Below are 18,946 nucleotides of genomic sequence, written 5' to 3' on the forward strand. Positions count from 1 at the left end.
TTTGGCTTTAAACCTTCATACTAGAGAACTGAAAGATTTTCATAACACCATTACAGCACTAGGGTATTCAGAGTATGACTATGGATTTACCCAGACTGGTTTTGTATTTTCACATGTTTTCATGATGGTAATTATTGTCTTTCTGTTTCCAGCTATAGCAATTCCATAAGGATTTCTCGATGAATTCTCTCAGTTTTTGCTTGTCTGGGAAGACCTTTATTTCTTCTTCATTTCTGAAAAACAGCTTTGCTGGAAATAGTAGTCTTAGTTGGTTGACAGTTTATTCTTCTTTCGACACTTTGAATAGATCATTTCATTCTCTCCTGGCCTGCAAGGTTTCTGCTAAAAAAAAAAATCTGCTGGTAGTCTAATGGAGGTACTCTTACATGTAACTTATATGTAACTTGATGTTTTTCTCTTGAAGCTTTTAGAATTCTGTCTTTGACTTTTGGCAGTTTGTTTGTAATGTGCCTCAGAGAGGATTTTTGGGGGTTGAATCTCACTAAAGACATTTGACCTTCCTGAATATGGATGTCTACATCTCTCCCAAGACTTAGAGAGTATTGTTGTTTTGGTTAAATCGATTTCCTGTGCCTTTCTCTGTTTCTTCTCTTTCTGAAGTCCTATAATGCAAATATTTGTTCCTTTAATGGTGTCCCATAAGTCCCATGTGCTTTCTTTGTTCTTGTTAATTCTTATTTCTTTTTTCCCTTCCGACTGGGTTATTTCAAAAGGCTTGCTTTCAAGTTCAGAAATTCTTTCTTCTGCTTGATCTGGTCTGTTGTTGAAGCTCTTAATTGTATTTTTTAATTCATTCATTGAATTCATTAGCTCTAAGATTTATTTGGTTCTTTTTTATGTATCTGTCTCTTTATTGAATTTCTAATTCAGCTTATGAATTGTTTTCCTAATTTCATTGACTTGTTTTTCTGTATTCTTTTGTATCTTACTGAGTTTCCTTAAAATCATTATTTTGAATTGCTTTTTGGGCATTTCATAAATATCCTTTTCTTTGGGGTCAGTTAATGAAGACTCATTATGCTCCTTTAGGGGTACAATATTTCCTTGCTTTTTCATGTTTCTTGTATCCCTATGTTGATGTCTGTGCATCTAGTAAAACAGTCATTTTTGTAATTTTATGGATTAACTTTCGTAGGAAGAGCCTTTTCCCTGCAGATGGATCCTGAGGTGTTGGTCAGGAATGGTATGTTGACTTTGGTTCTGGGTGGATTCAGTAACATGGTCTCTGTACAGATTTTTCAACTGTGATCCTCATCTGTGGTGTCTGCAATTTTCTCAATGGCCTAGGCTGTAGGAATTTGTGATGCAGTGGTGCAGGTTTGCTGGCAGTAGGGGTGCCAGGTTGCTTGTCAGGCTAAGCACGTGTGGGTGTGGTGGGCCAGCAGGCTGTTTGGTGGGCTTTCCAGGAAGGTGGAGCCACTGCTGCACTGGCTGTTGAGTTGTGGTGTGGTGTGCTGCGTGGCTGCATGGGGCTCTTTCTGGGCCACCTCCAGTCAAGCTGTGAGGCCAAGGGTGTGTGGAGGGGGGCCTGAGTGGTTACGTGGTGCTTTCTCTGCAGGGAGAGGGAGGTGAGACATCTCTAGGCTAGCTATTGGACCAGAGGTGGCTGGGCAGCTGTGCCAGGATCTCACCAGTGGGTAGAGCCACTTTCAAGCTGGCTGTTATGATGGGTGTGAGAGCACATGAACTGGGTGACTTCACAGGGTTTCCCCACTGTGAAGGTTTGCTTGTTTCCCTGGGGAATAGGGTACCTGATGAATTCAGATGTTGTGGTCTTGGTTGTTCCTTTGGGCCTAGGCTCTGAGCAGCTGGCGTATTGGTGCTGCAGGCACCCTTATGAATGTAGTGGAATGACAGTGGAACCTCAGAGATGGAGGGGATTGGTGGCTACTGACCCTCAACACAAGATGCACTCCAGCAATGGGTCAAGTTTCAAGATGGCACCATGCTGTAGCAGGTTAGGTCATGGGGGTTGGAATGCCAAAGTGGTTCCTGTTCTGGGGCAATGCAGCCACATGAACTCCCAGTAACTCTCCACGCGGGTTTCTGGTCCTGTAAGTACCGGGAGACCCTTTTATAGCAATGACTGTTCCTGTCTGTGGAGGTGACGGGGCGAAGGATTCCAGCTTACTTTTTCCCCATGAGAAGAAGTTTCCCTGGCTCTGAGCTGATCCTGGTGGGGGATAGCATATGGCAGAGGGAGGATATCTCATTTCCCTGTCTGTGGTGCTATCCTGGGCTTCCATGCTCTATAGAAATTTTGTTGCTCCCCCGGTGCTTTCCAGTGTACTTCATCAGTAACTCCAGTCAAAGCATAGTTTATTTATTGTTTTGGTACCTTTTTGTGTCATGCAACTCTAGTTGGCCATCATGCTGACATCACTCTATAAGTTACTCTAGAATGTTTAATTTAAAAACTGAGCAAAAAGTATCACATCTTGGGATATGGTACCTCCTTGTCAAAGTAGCATTAAGAACTTTGTAGTAGAAAGATAGATTAAACCTTTTCCTCAGAATCATGTGGAGATTACTTTATATAGAGAACATACATTTTAGAATAGTTTTTGAATATAATAAATATGTGTACTTGTTATCTTGGCCACAAAGATCATTGCCATTCACTCAAGACAAGAAAGGATTCACTGCTTTCCTTGGTGGTGAGTTTCTTTTTGATGTTTTATCAGAGCTTTGTGGAACTGTGGCTATCATCCTGGTTATGTGCTCAAAAACTTGGCAGCAGAAGCAGTACTAGCAGTAGTAACATCCATTTTTTCCTGCAAGATGTGAAATGAGGAGATGCTTATTAAAACAGGAGTCAACATGTTTTTAAATAAAGGGTTGTTGTGAACATTTTAGACTTTCTGTGCTATCAAGTCTGTCACAATTCTTCAATTGTGCTTTTGCAGCACAAAGGCAGCCATAGACAATGTGTAAATGAATAAGCATGGCTGTGTTCCAATAAAACTTTATTTACAAAAACAGGTGGTGAGCCAGATTTGGCCCATGGGACACAGTTTGCCAACTCTTGCTCTAAAGTCAGGATAGAAAGGCGTTAACTGCAAGTATACATGTTTTGGAATTTGAAGTTGGAAATTTTCTGCTCCTGGGACTTTAAGAAACACAGAAGATTTTGGGAAAAAGTATTTTTTTCATCAAAGCATGAGACTTACGATTGTGATCAAATTGTTTTCATTACTTAGATAATCGTAATTGAATTTTTGCTGACCCATTGTTTTGTGGCAAAATCTACTTGCAGTCTTTAGCAGACAGCTGGGGCATAAAGAATTAGACAACCATTTATGGTAAATTCTTAAGAGACAACATTATTAATTTGTATACACTGTAGTTTAGTATGTATATGAAAACTGCTACTAAAAGACATCACTTTTTTTTCTCAGCACAATGGTGTGTCCAACTTTAGCATATGGAAGCATTTCTACAGTGTAAGTTATTCTGAGGAAAAGACATAATTTGTAAATGCTGTCAAGTAAACTATGCATTTCCACATGCTGCTTGGGTGACTTGATACATCTCTGCAAAAACTGTCCCATAACAGTGCAGGAAAAGAGGACCCTGGTGCAGAGTTTAAGTAGCTCTTTCCAGATGTTTCTGCCTAGAAGTCGTCCTCATGTTCCTGCAATATGAACAGTATCACAAAGAGCTGTTCAACTTCCATTCTTGGCAATTAATTAAAGATACTTGGCAAATGACTATATTTTTAAAACTTTCTGTGGCTTCATTTATGGATAAAGTGAAACCAAGAGTAAGAAAAAACTTGAGCAAGACTTTAATAAAACAATAAGTTATTAGTAAGGGAAAATATGTCCATTGTAGAATGCTTTAAAATTAATGAACTGTTCTACTGTCTGCCCAGCAGACACTCCACGAACAAGTTGTTTTACAAGTCATAATGTGTATGGTCAACATACTGTACGCAGAAAAGATTGTAAGACATTGTATTTTTTAGTTCCATATATTAAAAATCATACATACACTTTAATCACAACTGTTCAAACTTTTTTTGTTAACTTTTTAAATTAAAAATACTTATGTTTATTATAGAGAATTTAGAAACAATGAAAACTAGAGGAACTAAAATCTCATTGTCACGGCCACCAGCCAAGGGGAACTGCTTTTTTAAACTGTTATTTATAGAAACTCTAAGAGAACAGAGATACTGCAGAATGAAATAAGGGTGAGGTAAAATATTTGTCTTGCTAACCGATAAGCAAGTCACAATGCGAACAGCGGAGGACCTCGTGATGGGTTACAGGCACAATTAATGCAGTAGGATGTGCAACCAGTGACTTTAGATTGCCCCTTGACAATGTCTTGCAGTTGGATGTTGAACAGAAAGCCTATAGAAGGGAAAAGATTTCAGGTTACATAAAACTCAAATTATTGCTTCTATATTCAATAGGAAGAAAGGAAAAAACAGTAATGCACCTAGAGGAAAACATATGAGAATAGCTTCATAATTTCAGGTAGGCAAAGGTTCTTAAACAAGATACAAAAGTCAGTAACCAAAAAAAAAAAAAAAAAAAAAAAATCAGTAACCATAAAAGAATTGTACTACATTTGAGTTGAGGATGTTTAAAAATGGAAACACATCATAAAAAGGGTGAAAAGATAAACCATGGACAGGATAAAGACATTACAACAATATATTTGGTAAAAGATTTGTATTCAGAATATATAAAGAACCCCTACAGATCATTAAGAAAAAGTTAAGCCATTCAATTTGAATGGCTTAAACAGACAGTTCATATGAGGGGATATCCAAATAGCTGCTAAGCATATGAAAAGGTAGTCAATCAAAATCATTAGTCCTTAGGTAACTACAAATTAAAATCTCAGTGTGACACTATCAGAATGGCTGAAATGAAAAACACTACCAAGTGTTGGTGAGGATAGGGAGCAATTGGAACTTTCATACACTGCTGGTGGGAGTTTAAATGGTAAACCACTTTGAAAAACTGTCAGTGTATCTTAAAGCTAAACATTGGCCATGCTATAATCTGGCTACTGTATTCCTAGGTATTTAGCCAAGATAAATTTGGACATGTATCCACCAAAACACATGGATAACAGTATTCATAGTAATTTCATTTACAATAACTGCAAACTGGAAATAACCCAAAAGTCCGTCAATAAGAGAATGGAGAAATACATTATAGTATGTTTATACAAGAGAAAACCAAACAACAGTAAAGAGATAATAACTTGTTTCTAGCCAAGATAAAGCAGCAAGGATTGGATTTACCTTCTCACTTGAAACAACCAAAAATACCCAGATAACATATATGAAATAATGTTTTTCAAAACCTGGAACTTTAGACAACAAAAGATAGTTATCACTCAGAGATAGAAAATAAAGGAATTGAGTCATAAAATGTCCCCAGCTTACTGCCTTGGGAGTTTCCTAGTCTTGCTGCAGGGAGGGGTATGCTAGGCAGAACCTGTCAGACATCTTGAGTTAAGGAGATAGACTTAAGAGTCCAGCAAGATGGCTGGGCATGGTGGCTCAAGCCTGTAATCCCAGCATTTTGGAAGGCCAAGGCAGGCGGATCACCTGAGGTCAGGAGTTCAAGACCAGACTGGCCAACATGGTGAAACCCCATCTCTACCAAAAGTACAAATGTTAGCCAGGCATAATGATGAGTGCCTGTAATCCCAGCTACTCGGGAGGCTGAAGCGGGAGAATCTCTTGAACCCTGGAGGCAGAGGTTGCAGTCAACTGAGATCTCACCGGGCAACAGAGTGAGACTTTGTCTAGGAAAAAATAAAAAAAAGAGTCCAGCAAGACCAAGTGATGATGGTCTGCAGGACAGAGTACCAGAGAGGAGAGAACTACACAGACAGAAGACTATGGAGCTCTGCGGAGATCCTCCATAAGGATGCAGCATACGAGTGATCAGCACACACATTTGAGGAAACAATCTGAGGTTGAGGAAAGAATCTTCCAAGAGAATGAAAAAGAACAGTGCCCAACATTCATTCAGGACCAAGAACAGTGACTGTTCCCACTAGGCATACTTTAAAAACTCATAATCCAGGAGGCATTGAATAGAATGCTCAGGAAGCTTTCCCCTCAGTATTGGGGGAATAGTTAACCCTAGACTGTGTCCTACTCTGGATCTAATAAATTATAACATCTATACTGAAATGATTAATCTGTTTCTAAATAACTTAACTGTATCCTAGCACAAAGTATGGGAATATAAAAATATCCAGCACCCAACAAGGTACAATTCAAGATGTCTAGCATTTAGTCAAAGATTACCAGGCTTGCACAGAAGCAGAAAAATATTAACATTATTCCCCATAATGAGGAGAATAATCACTCAAATTAAAAGCAATTCAGAACTGGCACATATTTTAGAATATGGAAACAAAGATATTAAAAATTACTAAAACCATATTCCATATATTCATAAAGTTAAGTTGAAGCATGGAAGATATTAAAAAGACACCCAAATCTAACTTCTTGAGATGAAAATGACAAGATCTGAGATGAAAAATATACTGGATAGGATTAATGACAGATTAGACATTGCAGAAGAAAAAAACAAGTGAACTTGAAGATATTACAGCAGAAACTCTCCAAAGTGAAATATAAAAAGGAAAAATAGAATTCAAAAAAGATGAACAGAGCATCAGTGAACTCTGGGACTACTTCAGGTTGGCTAATATATGGGCAATTAGAGTACCAAAAGGAGAAGAGATAGGAGTGACAGAAAAAATATTTGAAAAAATAATAGAAAAGTTTCCAAACTTGATGAAAACTGTAAATCCAAGAATGTGAATAAACTCCAAGTATTAGAAACATGAAAAAAAAATGGCATCAAGTCACATCATAATCAAATCGCTCAAGACCACCGATACAGAAAAAAATTTTAAAAGCCCTTAGGAAAAATAGACATATTACATACATGGGAACAAAGTTAAGAATGACAGTAAATTCTCTGCCTCCTGTCATTCATGCAAGTGAAGCAACATCTTTAAAGTACTAAAAGAATAAAATTGTTAACCTAACATCTCATACCCAGCAAAAATATCTTTTAAAAATGAAGGTAAAATACATTTTCAGACATACAAATGCTACACTACACCTGCCCCATAGAATTGTTGAAGGAAGTTCTTTAGGCAGAAGGAAAATATCAGATGGAAATATGGATCTTCTCAAAGGAATAACTGCACCAAAAATGATAACTACATAGGTAACTATATTTTAAAAATTTCTCCTAAATTAAGCATCTTTTAAAGATTGACTCTTTAAATACAAATAATAGTCATCTGTTGTAGAGTTTATAATATATGTATAAGTAAATTATGTATGACAGTAATAGTATAAATGCCAGAAAAGGATAAATTAGGGAGGTGAAAAACTTGTACAATGAAAACTACAAAGCATTGCTAAAAGAAATTAAAGAAGTCATAAGTAGGTATAAAGACATGCCATGTTCATGAATTGGAAGACTATCATAAAAGGAAGTATGATATTATAAGGTTCTTATTATGATGCATGTAAAATGGTATCACGTTACTTGAAGGTATACTGTGATAAGTTAAAGATGTAAGTTTATAAACCGTAAAACAGCCATCAAAGTGACAAAATAAAGCATTTTAGCTTATATGCCAGAAATGAAATAAAATGGAATCCTAAAAATATTCAAATATCGCCTGTAATCCCAGCACTTTGGGAGGCTGAAGTGGGTGGATCACCTGAGGTCAGGTGTTCGAGACCAGCCTGGCCAACATAGCAAAACCCCATCTCTACTAAAAGTACAAAAATTAGCAGGGTGTGGTGGCACACGCCTGTAATCCCAGCTACTCAGTAGGCTGAGGCAAGGGAATTGCTTGAACCTGGGAGGCAGAGGTTGCAGTAAGCCAAGATCATGCCACTGCACTCCAGCCTGGGTGACAGAGTGAAACTCAGTCTCAAAAAAAAAAAAAATCAAAAAAAATCAAATAAATGGATAAATGTACGATGTTTATGGGTCAAGAAACTCAGTATTGTTATGATAACCATTCTCTTCAAATTGACCTATACATTTAACACAATTCCAATAAAATTCTTAGCAGACTTTTAATATAAATTGACAAACTGATTAAAAAAATTCTTATGAAAATGTAGAAGCCCTAGAATAGCCAAAACAAATTTTAAAAAGAAGAAGAAAATTGCAAGACTTGTACTCCGTAATCTATATATTATTAGCTCCAGTAATCAAGATAGCATATTACTGGTGTAAAGATAAGCAAATAGATAATGGAATAGAATAGAGCATGAAAATAGTCCTACACATATATATATGTGGACAATTGATTTTTTATAAATGAGAAAAGTAGTCTTTTTAACAAAAATGTGAACTTCAATCCATATCTTGTACAATATACAAAAACTAACTCAGACTTAACAACCTAAGAATAGAAGGAAATTACTCCAACATAATAAAGACCGTATAAGAAAAACCTACGGTGAACATCATACTCAATGGTGAAAGCAAGAACAAAATAAGGATGCCCACTTTTGCCACTTCTATTTAATACAGAACTGGAAGTTCTAGGAAAAGCAATTAGGCAAGAAAAAGAAATAAAAGGCTTCCAAATTGGAAATGAAGAAGGAATACTTTTTCTCTTCACAGATGATATGATCTTCTATGTAGAACCCTAAAATATCCACAAAGAGATTGTTAGAACTAATAAATGAATTCATCAAAGTAGCAGGATACAAGGTCAACATACAAAAATCAATTGCATTTCTATACACTAAAAAGATCAATCTGAAAAGCAAATCAAGTAAACAATTCTATTTACAATAGCATCAAAAGAATAAAGAACTTGGCAATTAACTTAATCAAGGAGGTGAAAAACTTGTACAATGAAAACTACAAAGCATTGCTGAAAGAAATTAAAGAAGACATAAATAAGTATAAAGACATCCCATGTTCATGAATTGGAAAACTTAATATTGTTAAGATATCAGTACTATGCAAAACAATCTATGGATTTAATGCAATTCCTATCAAAATCCCAAAATAGATAATGGAATAGAATAGAGCATAAAAATAGACCCATACACACACATACACATATATATATGGACAATTGATTTTTATACATATATATGGACAATTTTCTATTTGAAAGAAATAGAAAAAAGCCATTCTGAAATTTATATGGAGTCTCAAAGGACCCCAAATAGTCAAAATAATCTTGAAAAAATAACAAAGTTGGAGGACTCATACTTTCTGATTTCAAAACTTACTGCAGAGCTATAGTAATCAAAACAGTGTGACACTGGCATAAAGACAGACATGGAGATCAATGGAATAGAATAGAGAGCCCGGAATTAAACCCTAGAATATATGATCAAATGATTTTTGACAATGGTGCCAAGACCATTCAGTGGGAAAAGACATCATGTATAAAAATTAATTCAAAGTGAATCAAATATCTCAATGTAAAACCTGAAACTATAAAACTCTTAGAAGAAAACATAGAGCAAAATCTTCATGATATTGGTTTTGGCAATGATTTCTTGGATATGACACCAAAGGCACCAGGAACAAAAGAAAAATAGCCAACTAGACTTCATGAATATTAAAATTTTGTACCTCAAAAAGACACTATCCACAGAGTATAAAGGCAACCCACAGAATGGTAGAAAGTATTTGCAAATCATATAGCTGATAAGGGATTGATATCCAGAGTGTATAGAGAACTTCTAAAATTCAACAACAGCAAAGCAAACAGCATAATTCATAAATGAGCAAAGTACTTGAATAGACATTTCTCCAAAGAAGATATACAAATGGTCAATAAGCAAATAAAAAGATGTTCAGTGTTTAGGAGGGATGAGAGTAAGGGAAGAAATGAGGATTACCAACAGATACAAAAACTTTTGGGTGATGGATATGTGCGTTATCTGATTGTGGTGGTGCTTTCATGGGTGACTACATATGAGAAAACTTATCAAATTGTACACTTCCAATATGTATAATTGATTATGTGTCAATTATACCTCAATGAAGCTGTTTAAAATGAACTACTGATATGAGCAACAACCAAAATAATTTCAGAGCCATTATATTGGCAATAAGAAGCCAGATGCAAAAGTATGTACAGTATCACTCCACGTATATTTAGTTCAAGAATAGACAAAGATAGTTTTTGATGAAAATAAAATCAGAATATTGGATACTAACAGGGGATGAGGGTGGCTATTGAATAGTGAGGGGCATGAGGGAACCTTCCAGGGTGTTGGAAATATTCTAAATCTTGACCAGGGTGGGGAGTACATGGGTCTTAAAAGTATAAGAATTCATACATTTACAGTGAGCATACTTTATGAACTTTATGTATGTTATACCTCAATTTAAAAAAAAAAGAAGAGGAGGAAAAGGAGGAAGAAGACAATGCAGTGAATCAAATGCCAGTACTGAAATGGCAATAAAAGTCTCTGGAACAGCATGAGATTGCCCCTTGGGAGTGACCAGAAAACAAAGATGCTTTTTAAAGAATAGCATAAGGCGTACTCTCATTTGAGAGTGTCCAGCCCAGAACCCCTACAGAATTGGAAGCTGATTCTAAAGCAGACACTGTGTCTCTTCCAGCTGGTGTTTGTCAAGCCTTCTGTTTCTAATGGCATAAATATAACTGACTGCTGCTGAAAAATTAAGAGCATTTCTACTCATGAAAAAATAAAGAAATTGGAGTAAAAAGACCTTATTAAGAAAAGAATTTCAGTGTTCACTAATTCATGCTGCTCTAAATTTCTTGGATTCAAAGTCAACAGCAGAAAAAAATCTAACTTCTATTAAAAATGGAGCAATAAGCTTAAAACTTTGTGTCTGTGTTTGGAAAGCCCTTTACCATGTTGCAGAAGGAGAACATCTTCAGGCTTTTAGTTTGGGAATAATGGTACAGTCCTGGCATCTTAGCCTCTTCTTTGTTTAGGGCCAGGATTCCCCTTCAAATTTCTGACTTGTTTCTGAGTATGCTTGTACCCATGAGTTGGAGGCATAAAGTGGAACATAGAAGGAACATCTCTACCAATGCTTATGGCCTTCTCCACTGTGGACGGAGTCCCTCTTTGCCATCCCCAACTTTGGCTGACTTGACTTTAATTGGTATTTCATTCTCCCATCCTAGTGGTATCTACCAACTGTCTCCTGTGGAGGAGTCTTGGTCCTGGCCATCCTAGTGTTAACCTGGTGACAGGAAGACCAGAAAGAAGCCATAATGATTCCTCTTCCACCAAGGCAGATCTGCCTGACTCCTATTGTTAACTCTTGCCTCCTTCACATCCCTCCATCTCTAGATTGTGAAAGGAGTTGTTCCCTGGTGGGTGAGCTCCAAATCAAGAAATGAAATATGAGACCTAAAAAAATCTTGGGTGACAGATTCTGTTTGCAGAAGATGTTGAGAGACCATCAGAGGAAGCGGACACTGGGGATGATGTAAGCTGGAGACACGAGGAAAACTGGGGCTACCGGCACCCATTTTTTATGGCAAAAACGATACACATTGACTTTTGAGTATTCCTTCTCTATAACACCCCCTCTGCCCTGATTTCTTAAATAACTCTTTTTAGTATTTAATCACTACTAAGTTCAAAGGCAAAAAAACCTTAGTTTTTCTATATATGAATGTTTCTCTTGTTCTAGAGTTTGCCTGCTTCACAGAAACCTACACAATCTGAGAGTAAAAATTCCTTCCTTTGGAAGCTTGTCATTCAATTTATAGCAATATTGAAAAATAAATACATTATAAATTTGTTATTAGTGTCTGAACAAACTCTACTCTGATACCCATATCTTAAATGTGGTCTTCTTATAAATAAACCCAAGTTATACAGAGTAGATATTTTTGTGCATTTCAACCGTAACACAGTGACTTTAGGACTATAAATAGTTCTAAGAAAAAATGAGTATTTTATGTACTTTAATTTTTTTCTCAAAATTTCCATTCCCTCCCACACTTATACACACAAAACCCAAACCATAAAAAGGTGTTTTTTAAATAACTTCTAAATTCCCCACTATGTTATGTTTCCAGGCCAGATTACAGTTAAAACAAAGTTTTGACAGACAGAATAACTTATCACTTAGGCCACAAATCTTAGTCTTTGGGGAACAAAATGAATCATAGCACAGTCTTCTGGGCACTGTCTTTGTATGTTAGTGGTCTATCTTTTCCTCCCAGTGATGATGTGATCTGATTTTTGATGACGTAGGAATTTGGCAAGTGGAGCCTTCCCATGTCAGCTGTCTTCCTTCCCTACCAGGGATGCACACTCCTTGGTTAGTTTGGAGAAACAGAGCAGAAGTCAATGTCCTTTTGTTCCTAATTGTATTCTCTTTGTTTTTTTTTATACATTTGATGCATGCTTTTGCTTATAGCCATGTCCATTTACTTTTCCCCATTAACTCATCACACATGTATCAAGTGCCTACCATGTGAACCTGGACTCTGTATTAGTCTGTTTTCATGCTAATAATGAAGACATACCTGAGACTGGGTAATTTATAAAGGAAAGACGTTTGATTGACTCACAGTTCCACATGGTTGGGGAGGTCTCCCAATCATGGTGGAAGGCAAAGCAGGAGCAAAGGAATGCCTTACATGGCGGCAGGCAAGAGAGAGCTTGTGCAGGGGAAATCCCAATTGTAAAACCATCAGATCTTGTGAGACTTAATTCACTACCACGAGAACAGTATGGGGAAACCGCCCCATGATTCAGTTACCTCCCACTCAGTCCCTCCCACGACATGTGGAAATTATGAGAGCTACAGTTTAGGATGAGATTTGGATGGGGACACAGCGAAACCAGAGCAGATTCTGAAGCCAGATTTCCTGGTTAATACCTCAGTTCTGCTGCTTAGTAATTCTAAACCTTGGGCAAGGTCCAGTGCCTCAGTTTCCTCATCTGTAAAATGAGGGTGACAATAGTACCTATCACATAGGTTGTCTTGAGGATTGCATGAGTTACAGATAAGGGGTTTAGAATATTGTTTGACTCATAGTAAATACTATGTAGGTGGTGTTTTTACTGTTGTTGCTGCAACAAATGCCAGGCCATGGAATTTACCTTGTTGGCACATCAGTTTCCCTAAGACCAACCTCTTTAAAGCTGGGTACCCAAACATGTTTCTTCTCAAGGCACTTTCCTTCTAATGTCATGGGTACTGTCTACCCAGGCCTGATTTATCCACATCAGAGTTCCCCAGCCTTGAAACTGTTGGTTTTGTGGACCAGATAATTATTTCTTGTGGGATTGTCCTGTTAGAATGTTAGCAGCATCCATGATCTCTACCCAATAGATGCCAGTAAGAAACTCTTTCAGTTGTGACAAGCAAAAAATGTCCCAGACTTTGCAATATGTCCGTCTGTGGACAAAATTGCCTGCAGTTTTGAGAACCACCTATTTAAACTGGTAAATCCTCCTGCAGAGGCAGCACTGTGGCTGCCCCCTGCATTCTAAGGTGGCTGCTGGTTACATGTTGTCATCTTCTCTTCTCCCTGGGCTTGTTTTTGAAGCCTGGAATATTTCTCTTATTCTTGAGTTTGCCTGCTTCACAGAAACCCACACAATCTGAGAGTATGAAGAGTTTGAAGAGTCGTGTTAGATCTGCCTCTTGAACCATATGTTTGGAGGCACAGGGTCATTTCTGCTGTTATACTGAGGTCTCTGTAGTAGGAGGGGCTCCTCTTTAAAGTATTCTCCCCCTTCTCAATCTTGTGCTTTTCTGGAAAGAGGAAGAAAGCACATAGCCTTCTTCAGACTTCTGATTGCGGCTGCCCTTGAAGACAAGCCTCCCAGCCCTTGTAGCTTAAGGAATTTACTGCTTATCACTACGGAGAAGAAGCAGGTGTCCCAAAATCTCACACTTGGGAAATCTTGCTGTGTGAGATGGGGCAGTATGGTCCTTGGTCCAGGTTCTCCATGCCCCTTGCCCTTGTTAAGAGTGACACAGATGGTTAATGTTGATCGAATGCCACCATATCCCAGACCCTGGGCTAAGCACTTTATAAGGATTGGCCTGTTAATTTTTCACATTTGCCATCTAAGGCAGATATTTTTGTCGCAATTTCGTAGATGAGGAGACCTCAGCATAGAGACATTAAATCCACTGCTACCAAGCAGCAGAAGCATGGATTTAAACCCAGGCATCTGGCTGCAAAGTTCTGAACCCCAGTGATGCATATCCTCCCATCTGCTCACATGGCACCATCTCCCTTGGTCTCTAGAAAGTGGCGGCTTGCTCCTTGGACTGTCCCCTGTTTCTGCTCTAGTTAGATTTAGGCTCCTACATTCCATCCTGGTCATATACAACTGACCGTCATTAGATTACCCTCACGCTGACCTGAAATGTGATGGAAGTAGTTTCGTTTTGTTGTTTTGTTTTCATGGTAGTAATGTCACTGAGACTCATCCACTCTCCAAACCCTATTTTTTGGTTTTCCCTATGCTGAACACTAAACCCATTTCTTCCCTGCCTTTAGGCTGACCTTGAGCTTCTGCTGATAAGTCTCCTGTGAGGCGTAAACTGACCTTTTAAATTGCATTAAAACCTTTGAGCTAAACCCATTGGCCACAGAGTTTACGTTGCTGGCAGCAGGTTTCTTAACGCCTACATTTCCCTAAGACTAACCTCTTTAAAACTGTTAATTCTCTAAGCAAATAGTGGTCACTTTTAATACACGTTCAGCTCCTTCCCAGATACAGGATTCCATATAAGCCAAATATAAAGATCTTAGGGTGGAAAAAGATTATACCTAATTTAAAGGGCCTTTGCTGGAATTATATTGTATTGCATATTGTTCAAAATATGTTGGCACTGGAAAATGTGGTATCTTTTTCCTCCTGTGAGGTTGGTGGTTTATGCGAACAGGTTATGATTTGGACCCATAAATCCATGCATTACCTGACGTCTCTTTGGCCTACCTTGCTTTCGTTGTGCTGAAGCCACGTGGATCTGCTTTAATTTTTTTTTTTTTTTGAGATGGGGTCTTGCTCTGTCGCCCAGGCTGGAGTGCAGTGGCCGGATCTCGGCTCACTGCAAGCTCCGCCTCCCGGGTTTACGCCATTCTCCTGCCTCAGCCTCCCGAGTATTTGGGACTACAGGCGCCCGCCACCTCGCCCGGCTAGTTTTTTTGTATTTTTTTTTTTTGGTAGAGACGGGGTTTCACTGTGTTAGCCAGGATGGTCTCGATCTCCTGACCTCGTGATCCGCCCATCTCGACCTCCCAGAGTGCTGGGATTACAGGCTTGAGCCACCGCGCCCGGCCTGCTTTAATTTTCCACTTTCTATTACAACCGTGGCTTTGAGAGCATTGTCCTTAGAGTGAAAAAAATAACAACAGCATCTATAGAAAGCACTCAGAGAAAATGAAGGCCATAAAATGTCAAAGTACGAATGAATTTTGTAGAATCTTTGTCTGAGACTATTTCTGAGTAGCATCGAGAACATTCTGTTCTCTTCCTTTATTTTCTTCCTGTGCCTTTCACAGGGAGGACAGGTCACAGAGACACACAGACCCGCAGGAGGAGGGCTTATTGTTTAGTATGGATTTATTCGTTGATTCAAATAATGCAGGAGGTTTATCGAACACCTACTGTGTGCCAGGCACTGGAGATATGCTTCCCTCCATGGAAGAGCCCGGAGCCTAATGGGGAAGACAGGAATAAACGAGTGCAGTGCAATCAGGAGGTGCATTGCAATGGTTAAAGTCTGGCTAGAGTTTGGGATCACAGAACAGAGTGACGATGATGACAGTGACAACCAATGTTTATGAAACACTTTCTATATCCTGGGCACTGTGCTTTCTACACATTATCTATTTTTAAATCCTCAGAACAACTTTGTGTAGTAGAAGCTACTATTGTCCCCTTTATACAAAGGAAGAAATTGAGACTCAAAGAGAAGATTTCTAAGTTGAATCTTAAAAGCCAAGTCAGAATTATCCAGGGACAATTTAAAAAATCAATAAGATGCAATGCAGGGAAAAGAGGCATTATCCAGAGGGAAGAAGGAAGAGGCCATGATTCTGGGATGTGAAATAGCATATACGAAGACACGGAGCAAATGGATGAGATGACCTTTGTGTGCCAGGATGGCAGTGGGAGCCGGGGCAGCTGAACCTCATTAACACAACCTGGTCCTGCCCATGGTTCCGGGATTTCAACCGTGTGACCTGTTGTCGTGGAAGAGTAACCTGTGCTTCCCAACATCCGACTTCAGTTCTCCTTGCCCCTCAAGTGGCAGAGCCACTTAATTAGGTAATGTTCCCATGTGATTGGGGTGACTAATTCAACCTTGAAGTGGTTGTTCCGGTGACTCTGAGATTAAGCTCAACAGCTGGGCCTCTCTGGGAAAGTTGGCAGGGCTGGCAGGATCCACAGGGATGTTGAGTTCTTAGTCTCCCAAGCTGGACTTCAAGGGGCCTTGAACAAGTCACTTAACTTCTGTGACATTTGCTTTGTCCTGCAGATGCTCTGAAAGCAAAGACTATGTCTGGCTCAAGTCTGTATCCCCAGAACCTACCACAGAGCCTAGTACATGATAAACTGTAAAATGGGGATACCAGTATTATTGCAAGGCATTTCAGGTGATTAATGATATTTCCAATGAAAGCCTCTAAACTGCTCAGTGAAAGGTAAGGAATAAATAAATAGTCCCCTTTCTCAAGTTTCCATAATTGACTAGTCATCATTGATCTAAGTCTTTATATTTAGAGTTGGCAGATATTCGTTGTACTAGGAAAACCGTCTTGGCCCCTGCTTCATGCAATTTTAGTTTGCAGTGGGTGGGTACAAATGAGAGCAAACCAGAGGTAGAAGTTTTTTCCATACATAGGGCATGCCTAGTGGAAAAGCAGCCTTTTCAGCAGAGGAAGGCGGGTCGAATGTGCAGCAGGACAGAAAAGCCCAGAGCCCTGATTGTGCCCATTGTCCAATGACTGCTCCTTTGCAAGGGCTGATCCCTGACATTGAATGGCGGGAGGGTGATGACTGCATTGAAATATCTACTAATAGGCAAGGCCCTCCCTTCCTCCACACCCTTTCTCCTCCGTTAAAGACTTTCTGGAAAACAGAGCAAAAACAATGCGGCAACCCCAAGGGTTGATGAGAATTGCGTTCTCCCTGCAGCTTCTATTACCCTTGTGCCTTTGTCCCCATGATGTTGGTGAAGGGTATAGCTGTCAGGTGTCTCTCCTCCCTGGTGCAGGGTAATCTGGACTGATTGACTTGTCCATTGTCCTAACGTTGGAGCTAAAACAAAACAGGAAAAGCTGCTTGGTGAGGATGAAGAGGAACTTGGTGGCCAAATGCTGTTGCTTTCCAGGCATTGGACACAAGGCTCATTCTCTCTGAGAAACTTACATCCAAAGGCAGTGACTTTGAAAGGACTGTGGCTGTGGAATTAGAGACAGATGCGTAGCTGGCCATGAGTAGATATTAAATTGTATTAAACTATGCAAACTGCATTTCTCATGCAAGGCTTGTTTCAACCTTACATCAGCCCTTGAGCTGCATTTGCATTTCTATAGAGAACGAAATAAAAGCAGCATGTCACTTACTCATTTCTATTCATAACTGTGAGCTATTGTTCTAGCTCTCATCTACCCTACACAGCACTGCCAGATTAATCTTCCTAAACCTCCATCAACAGTGAATTTAGTTCCCAGCATTTCACTGTATCAACTCATGTTTATAAGGCCCAGGTGCTGAGAGGGATATAAACAGACTTAAGACGGGACTAATTTTAAGGTAACCAGACATCCTGCTTTGTCTGGGACAATCGTTGCTTATGCTTGTTATCCTGATACAATTATTAATAGTGCCTCTTTTCACTCTCAAAAGTGATCCTGATTACACAATGAATTACTAGGTCGCCCTACTCATGTCTGTCAAGTGTTCATAAGATAAAAGGGGTGGAAAGGATGAAGGTAAATACGGTAATTACAAAACAAGGTAGAGATTGGAGGCAGAGGAGTTAGGTGTTTGCAGAAGGAAGGGAGCCACTGGGGCTGAGAGTGATAGAAGAGGCTCATTTAGTTCTAGGACTTGGCCTTGGCTTCGAAGGATGAGGATGACTCAAAAAAGAGGGAGAGAGGCTGGCAAAGGTGTGGGAGCCGTGTGAGTTAAGGGTATATTCCATGGCTCTCAAAGGGTCACCTAGGTAGAGCTTCCTCTGGGAAGAGGAGAGTGGGAGCTGTGAGATGGGAGGGACAGATCTGGAAGACTTGAAAGGCAGGTGAGGAACTCGTGCTTTACCCTGGGGGCTGAAGGAAGCCATAGAGATACTGGCATGAAATAGCCAAGGTGAACAGGAGGATTCAACTGGTCCTGGCGTAGGACTGGGCATCCCACCACCAGCTGAAGACAGAGGATCTGACCTGCAGAAGCTGCCTCCAAACCATCACACCATGCTGCCTGCCCCTCTCCCATGGCCTGCTCAATTTCCTAGGTAAATTAAAAATTTTCACCCGTGACAGGGTGAGGCAAATGGATGTTCTGGTGTCCTGGTTTCCAGAAGCCTCCAGCCAAGAGTTGACATGAGCTTGCTCTTTTAACATCAGTTAAAATAATTATTGTAGCATGATTTCTGACAGGAACAAAACAAAAGGATACACTTACAGGAGCAGGCTGTGCAGTCAGGACATGCGTGATCCTTCAGAGGGCCTTCGGGGAGTGAGTGACTCACCACAGGGTGTTTATCTGCGCTCCATATGGGGAATCATCTTCTTCATAATTTGCTCAACTGGAATCAGAGCTAAGGCTCCATGTGCACAGCGGAGAGATTCATTTTGTCTTGTGCCTGCCTCTTCCTTCTTTCTTCCTTCCTTTTTTCTTTCTTTCAACTAGAATCATTGAGTACTCAACACGTGGACACACCCTAAGCCAGGTGCTCTCACT

General features: G+C 39.4%; 1 protein-coding gene and 1 long non-coding RNA gene across 3 annotated transcripts in view; one reads left to right on the forward strand and one right to left on the reverse strand.

The window, feature by feature from the left end:
- THSD4 (thrombospondin type 1 domain containing 4) overlaps nucleotides 1–18,946 on the forward strand; it is a 664,019-nt gene that overhangs the window by 46,265 nt on the left and 598,808 nt on the right. The window lies entirely within an intron of this gene.
- On the reverse strand, nucleotides 2,415–18,910 carry LOC119628075 (uncharacterized). Of its 2 annotated transcripts, none has more exons than XR_012091364.1 (4): nucleotides 18,668–18,910; nucleotides 15,315–15,365; nucleotides 14,972–15,002; nucleotides 2,415–2,795 (listed from the first exon to the last, which is right to left on the reverse strand). It is a non-coding gene; the product is annotated as an uncharacterized lncRNA (long non-coding RNA). The 2 variants fall into 2 exon arrangements; XR_012091363.1 differs by having other exon boundaries at nucleotides 14,952–15,002.

This window comes from Chlorocebus sabaeus, chromosome 26 (genome assembly GCF_047675955.1).
Source record: "Chlorocebus sabaeus isolate Y175 chromosome 26, mChlSab1.0.hap1, whole genome shotgun sequence".
Taxonomy (NCBI): Eukaryota; Metazoa; Chordata; class Mammalia; order Primates; family Cercopithecidae; genus Chlorocebus; species Chlorocebus sabaeus.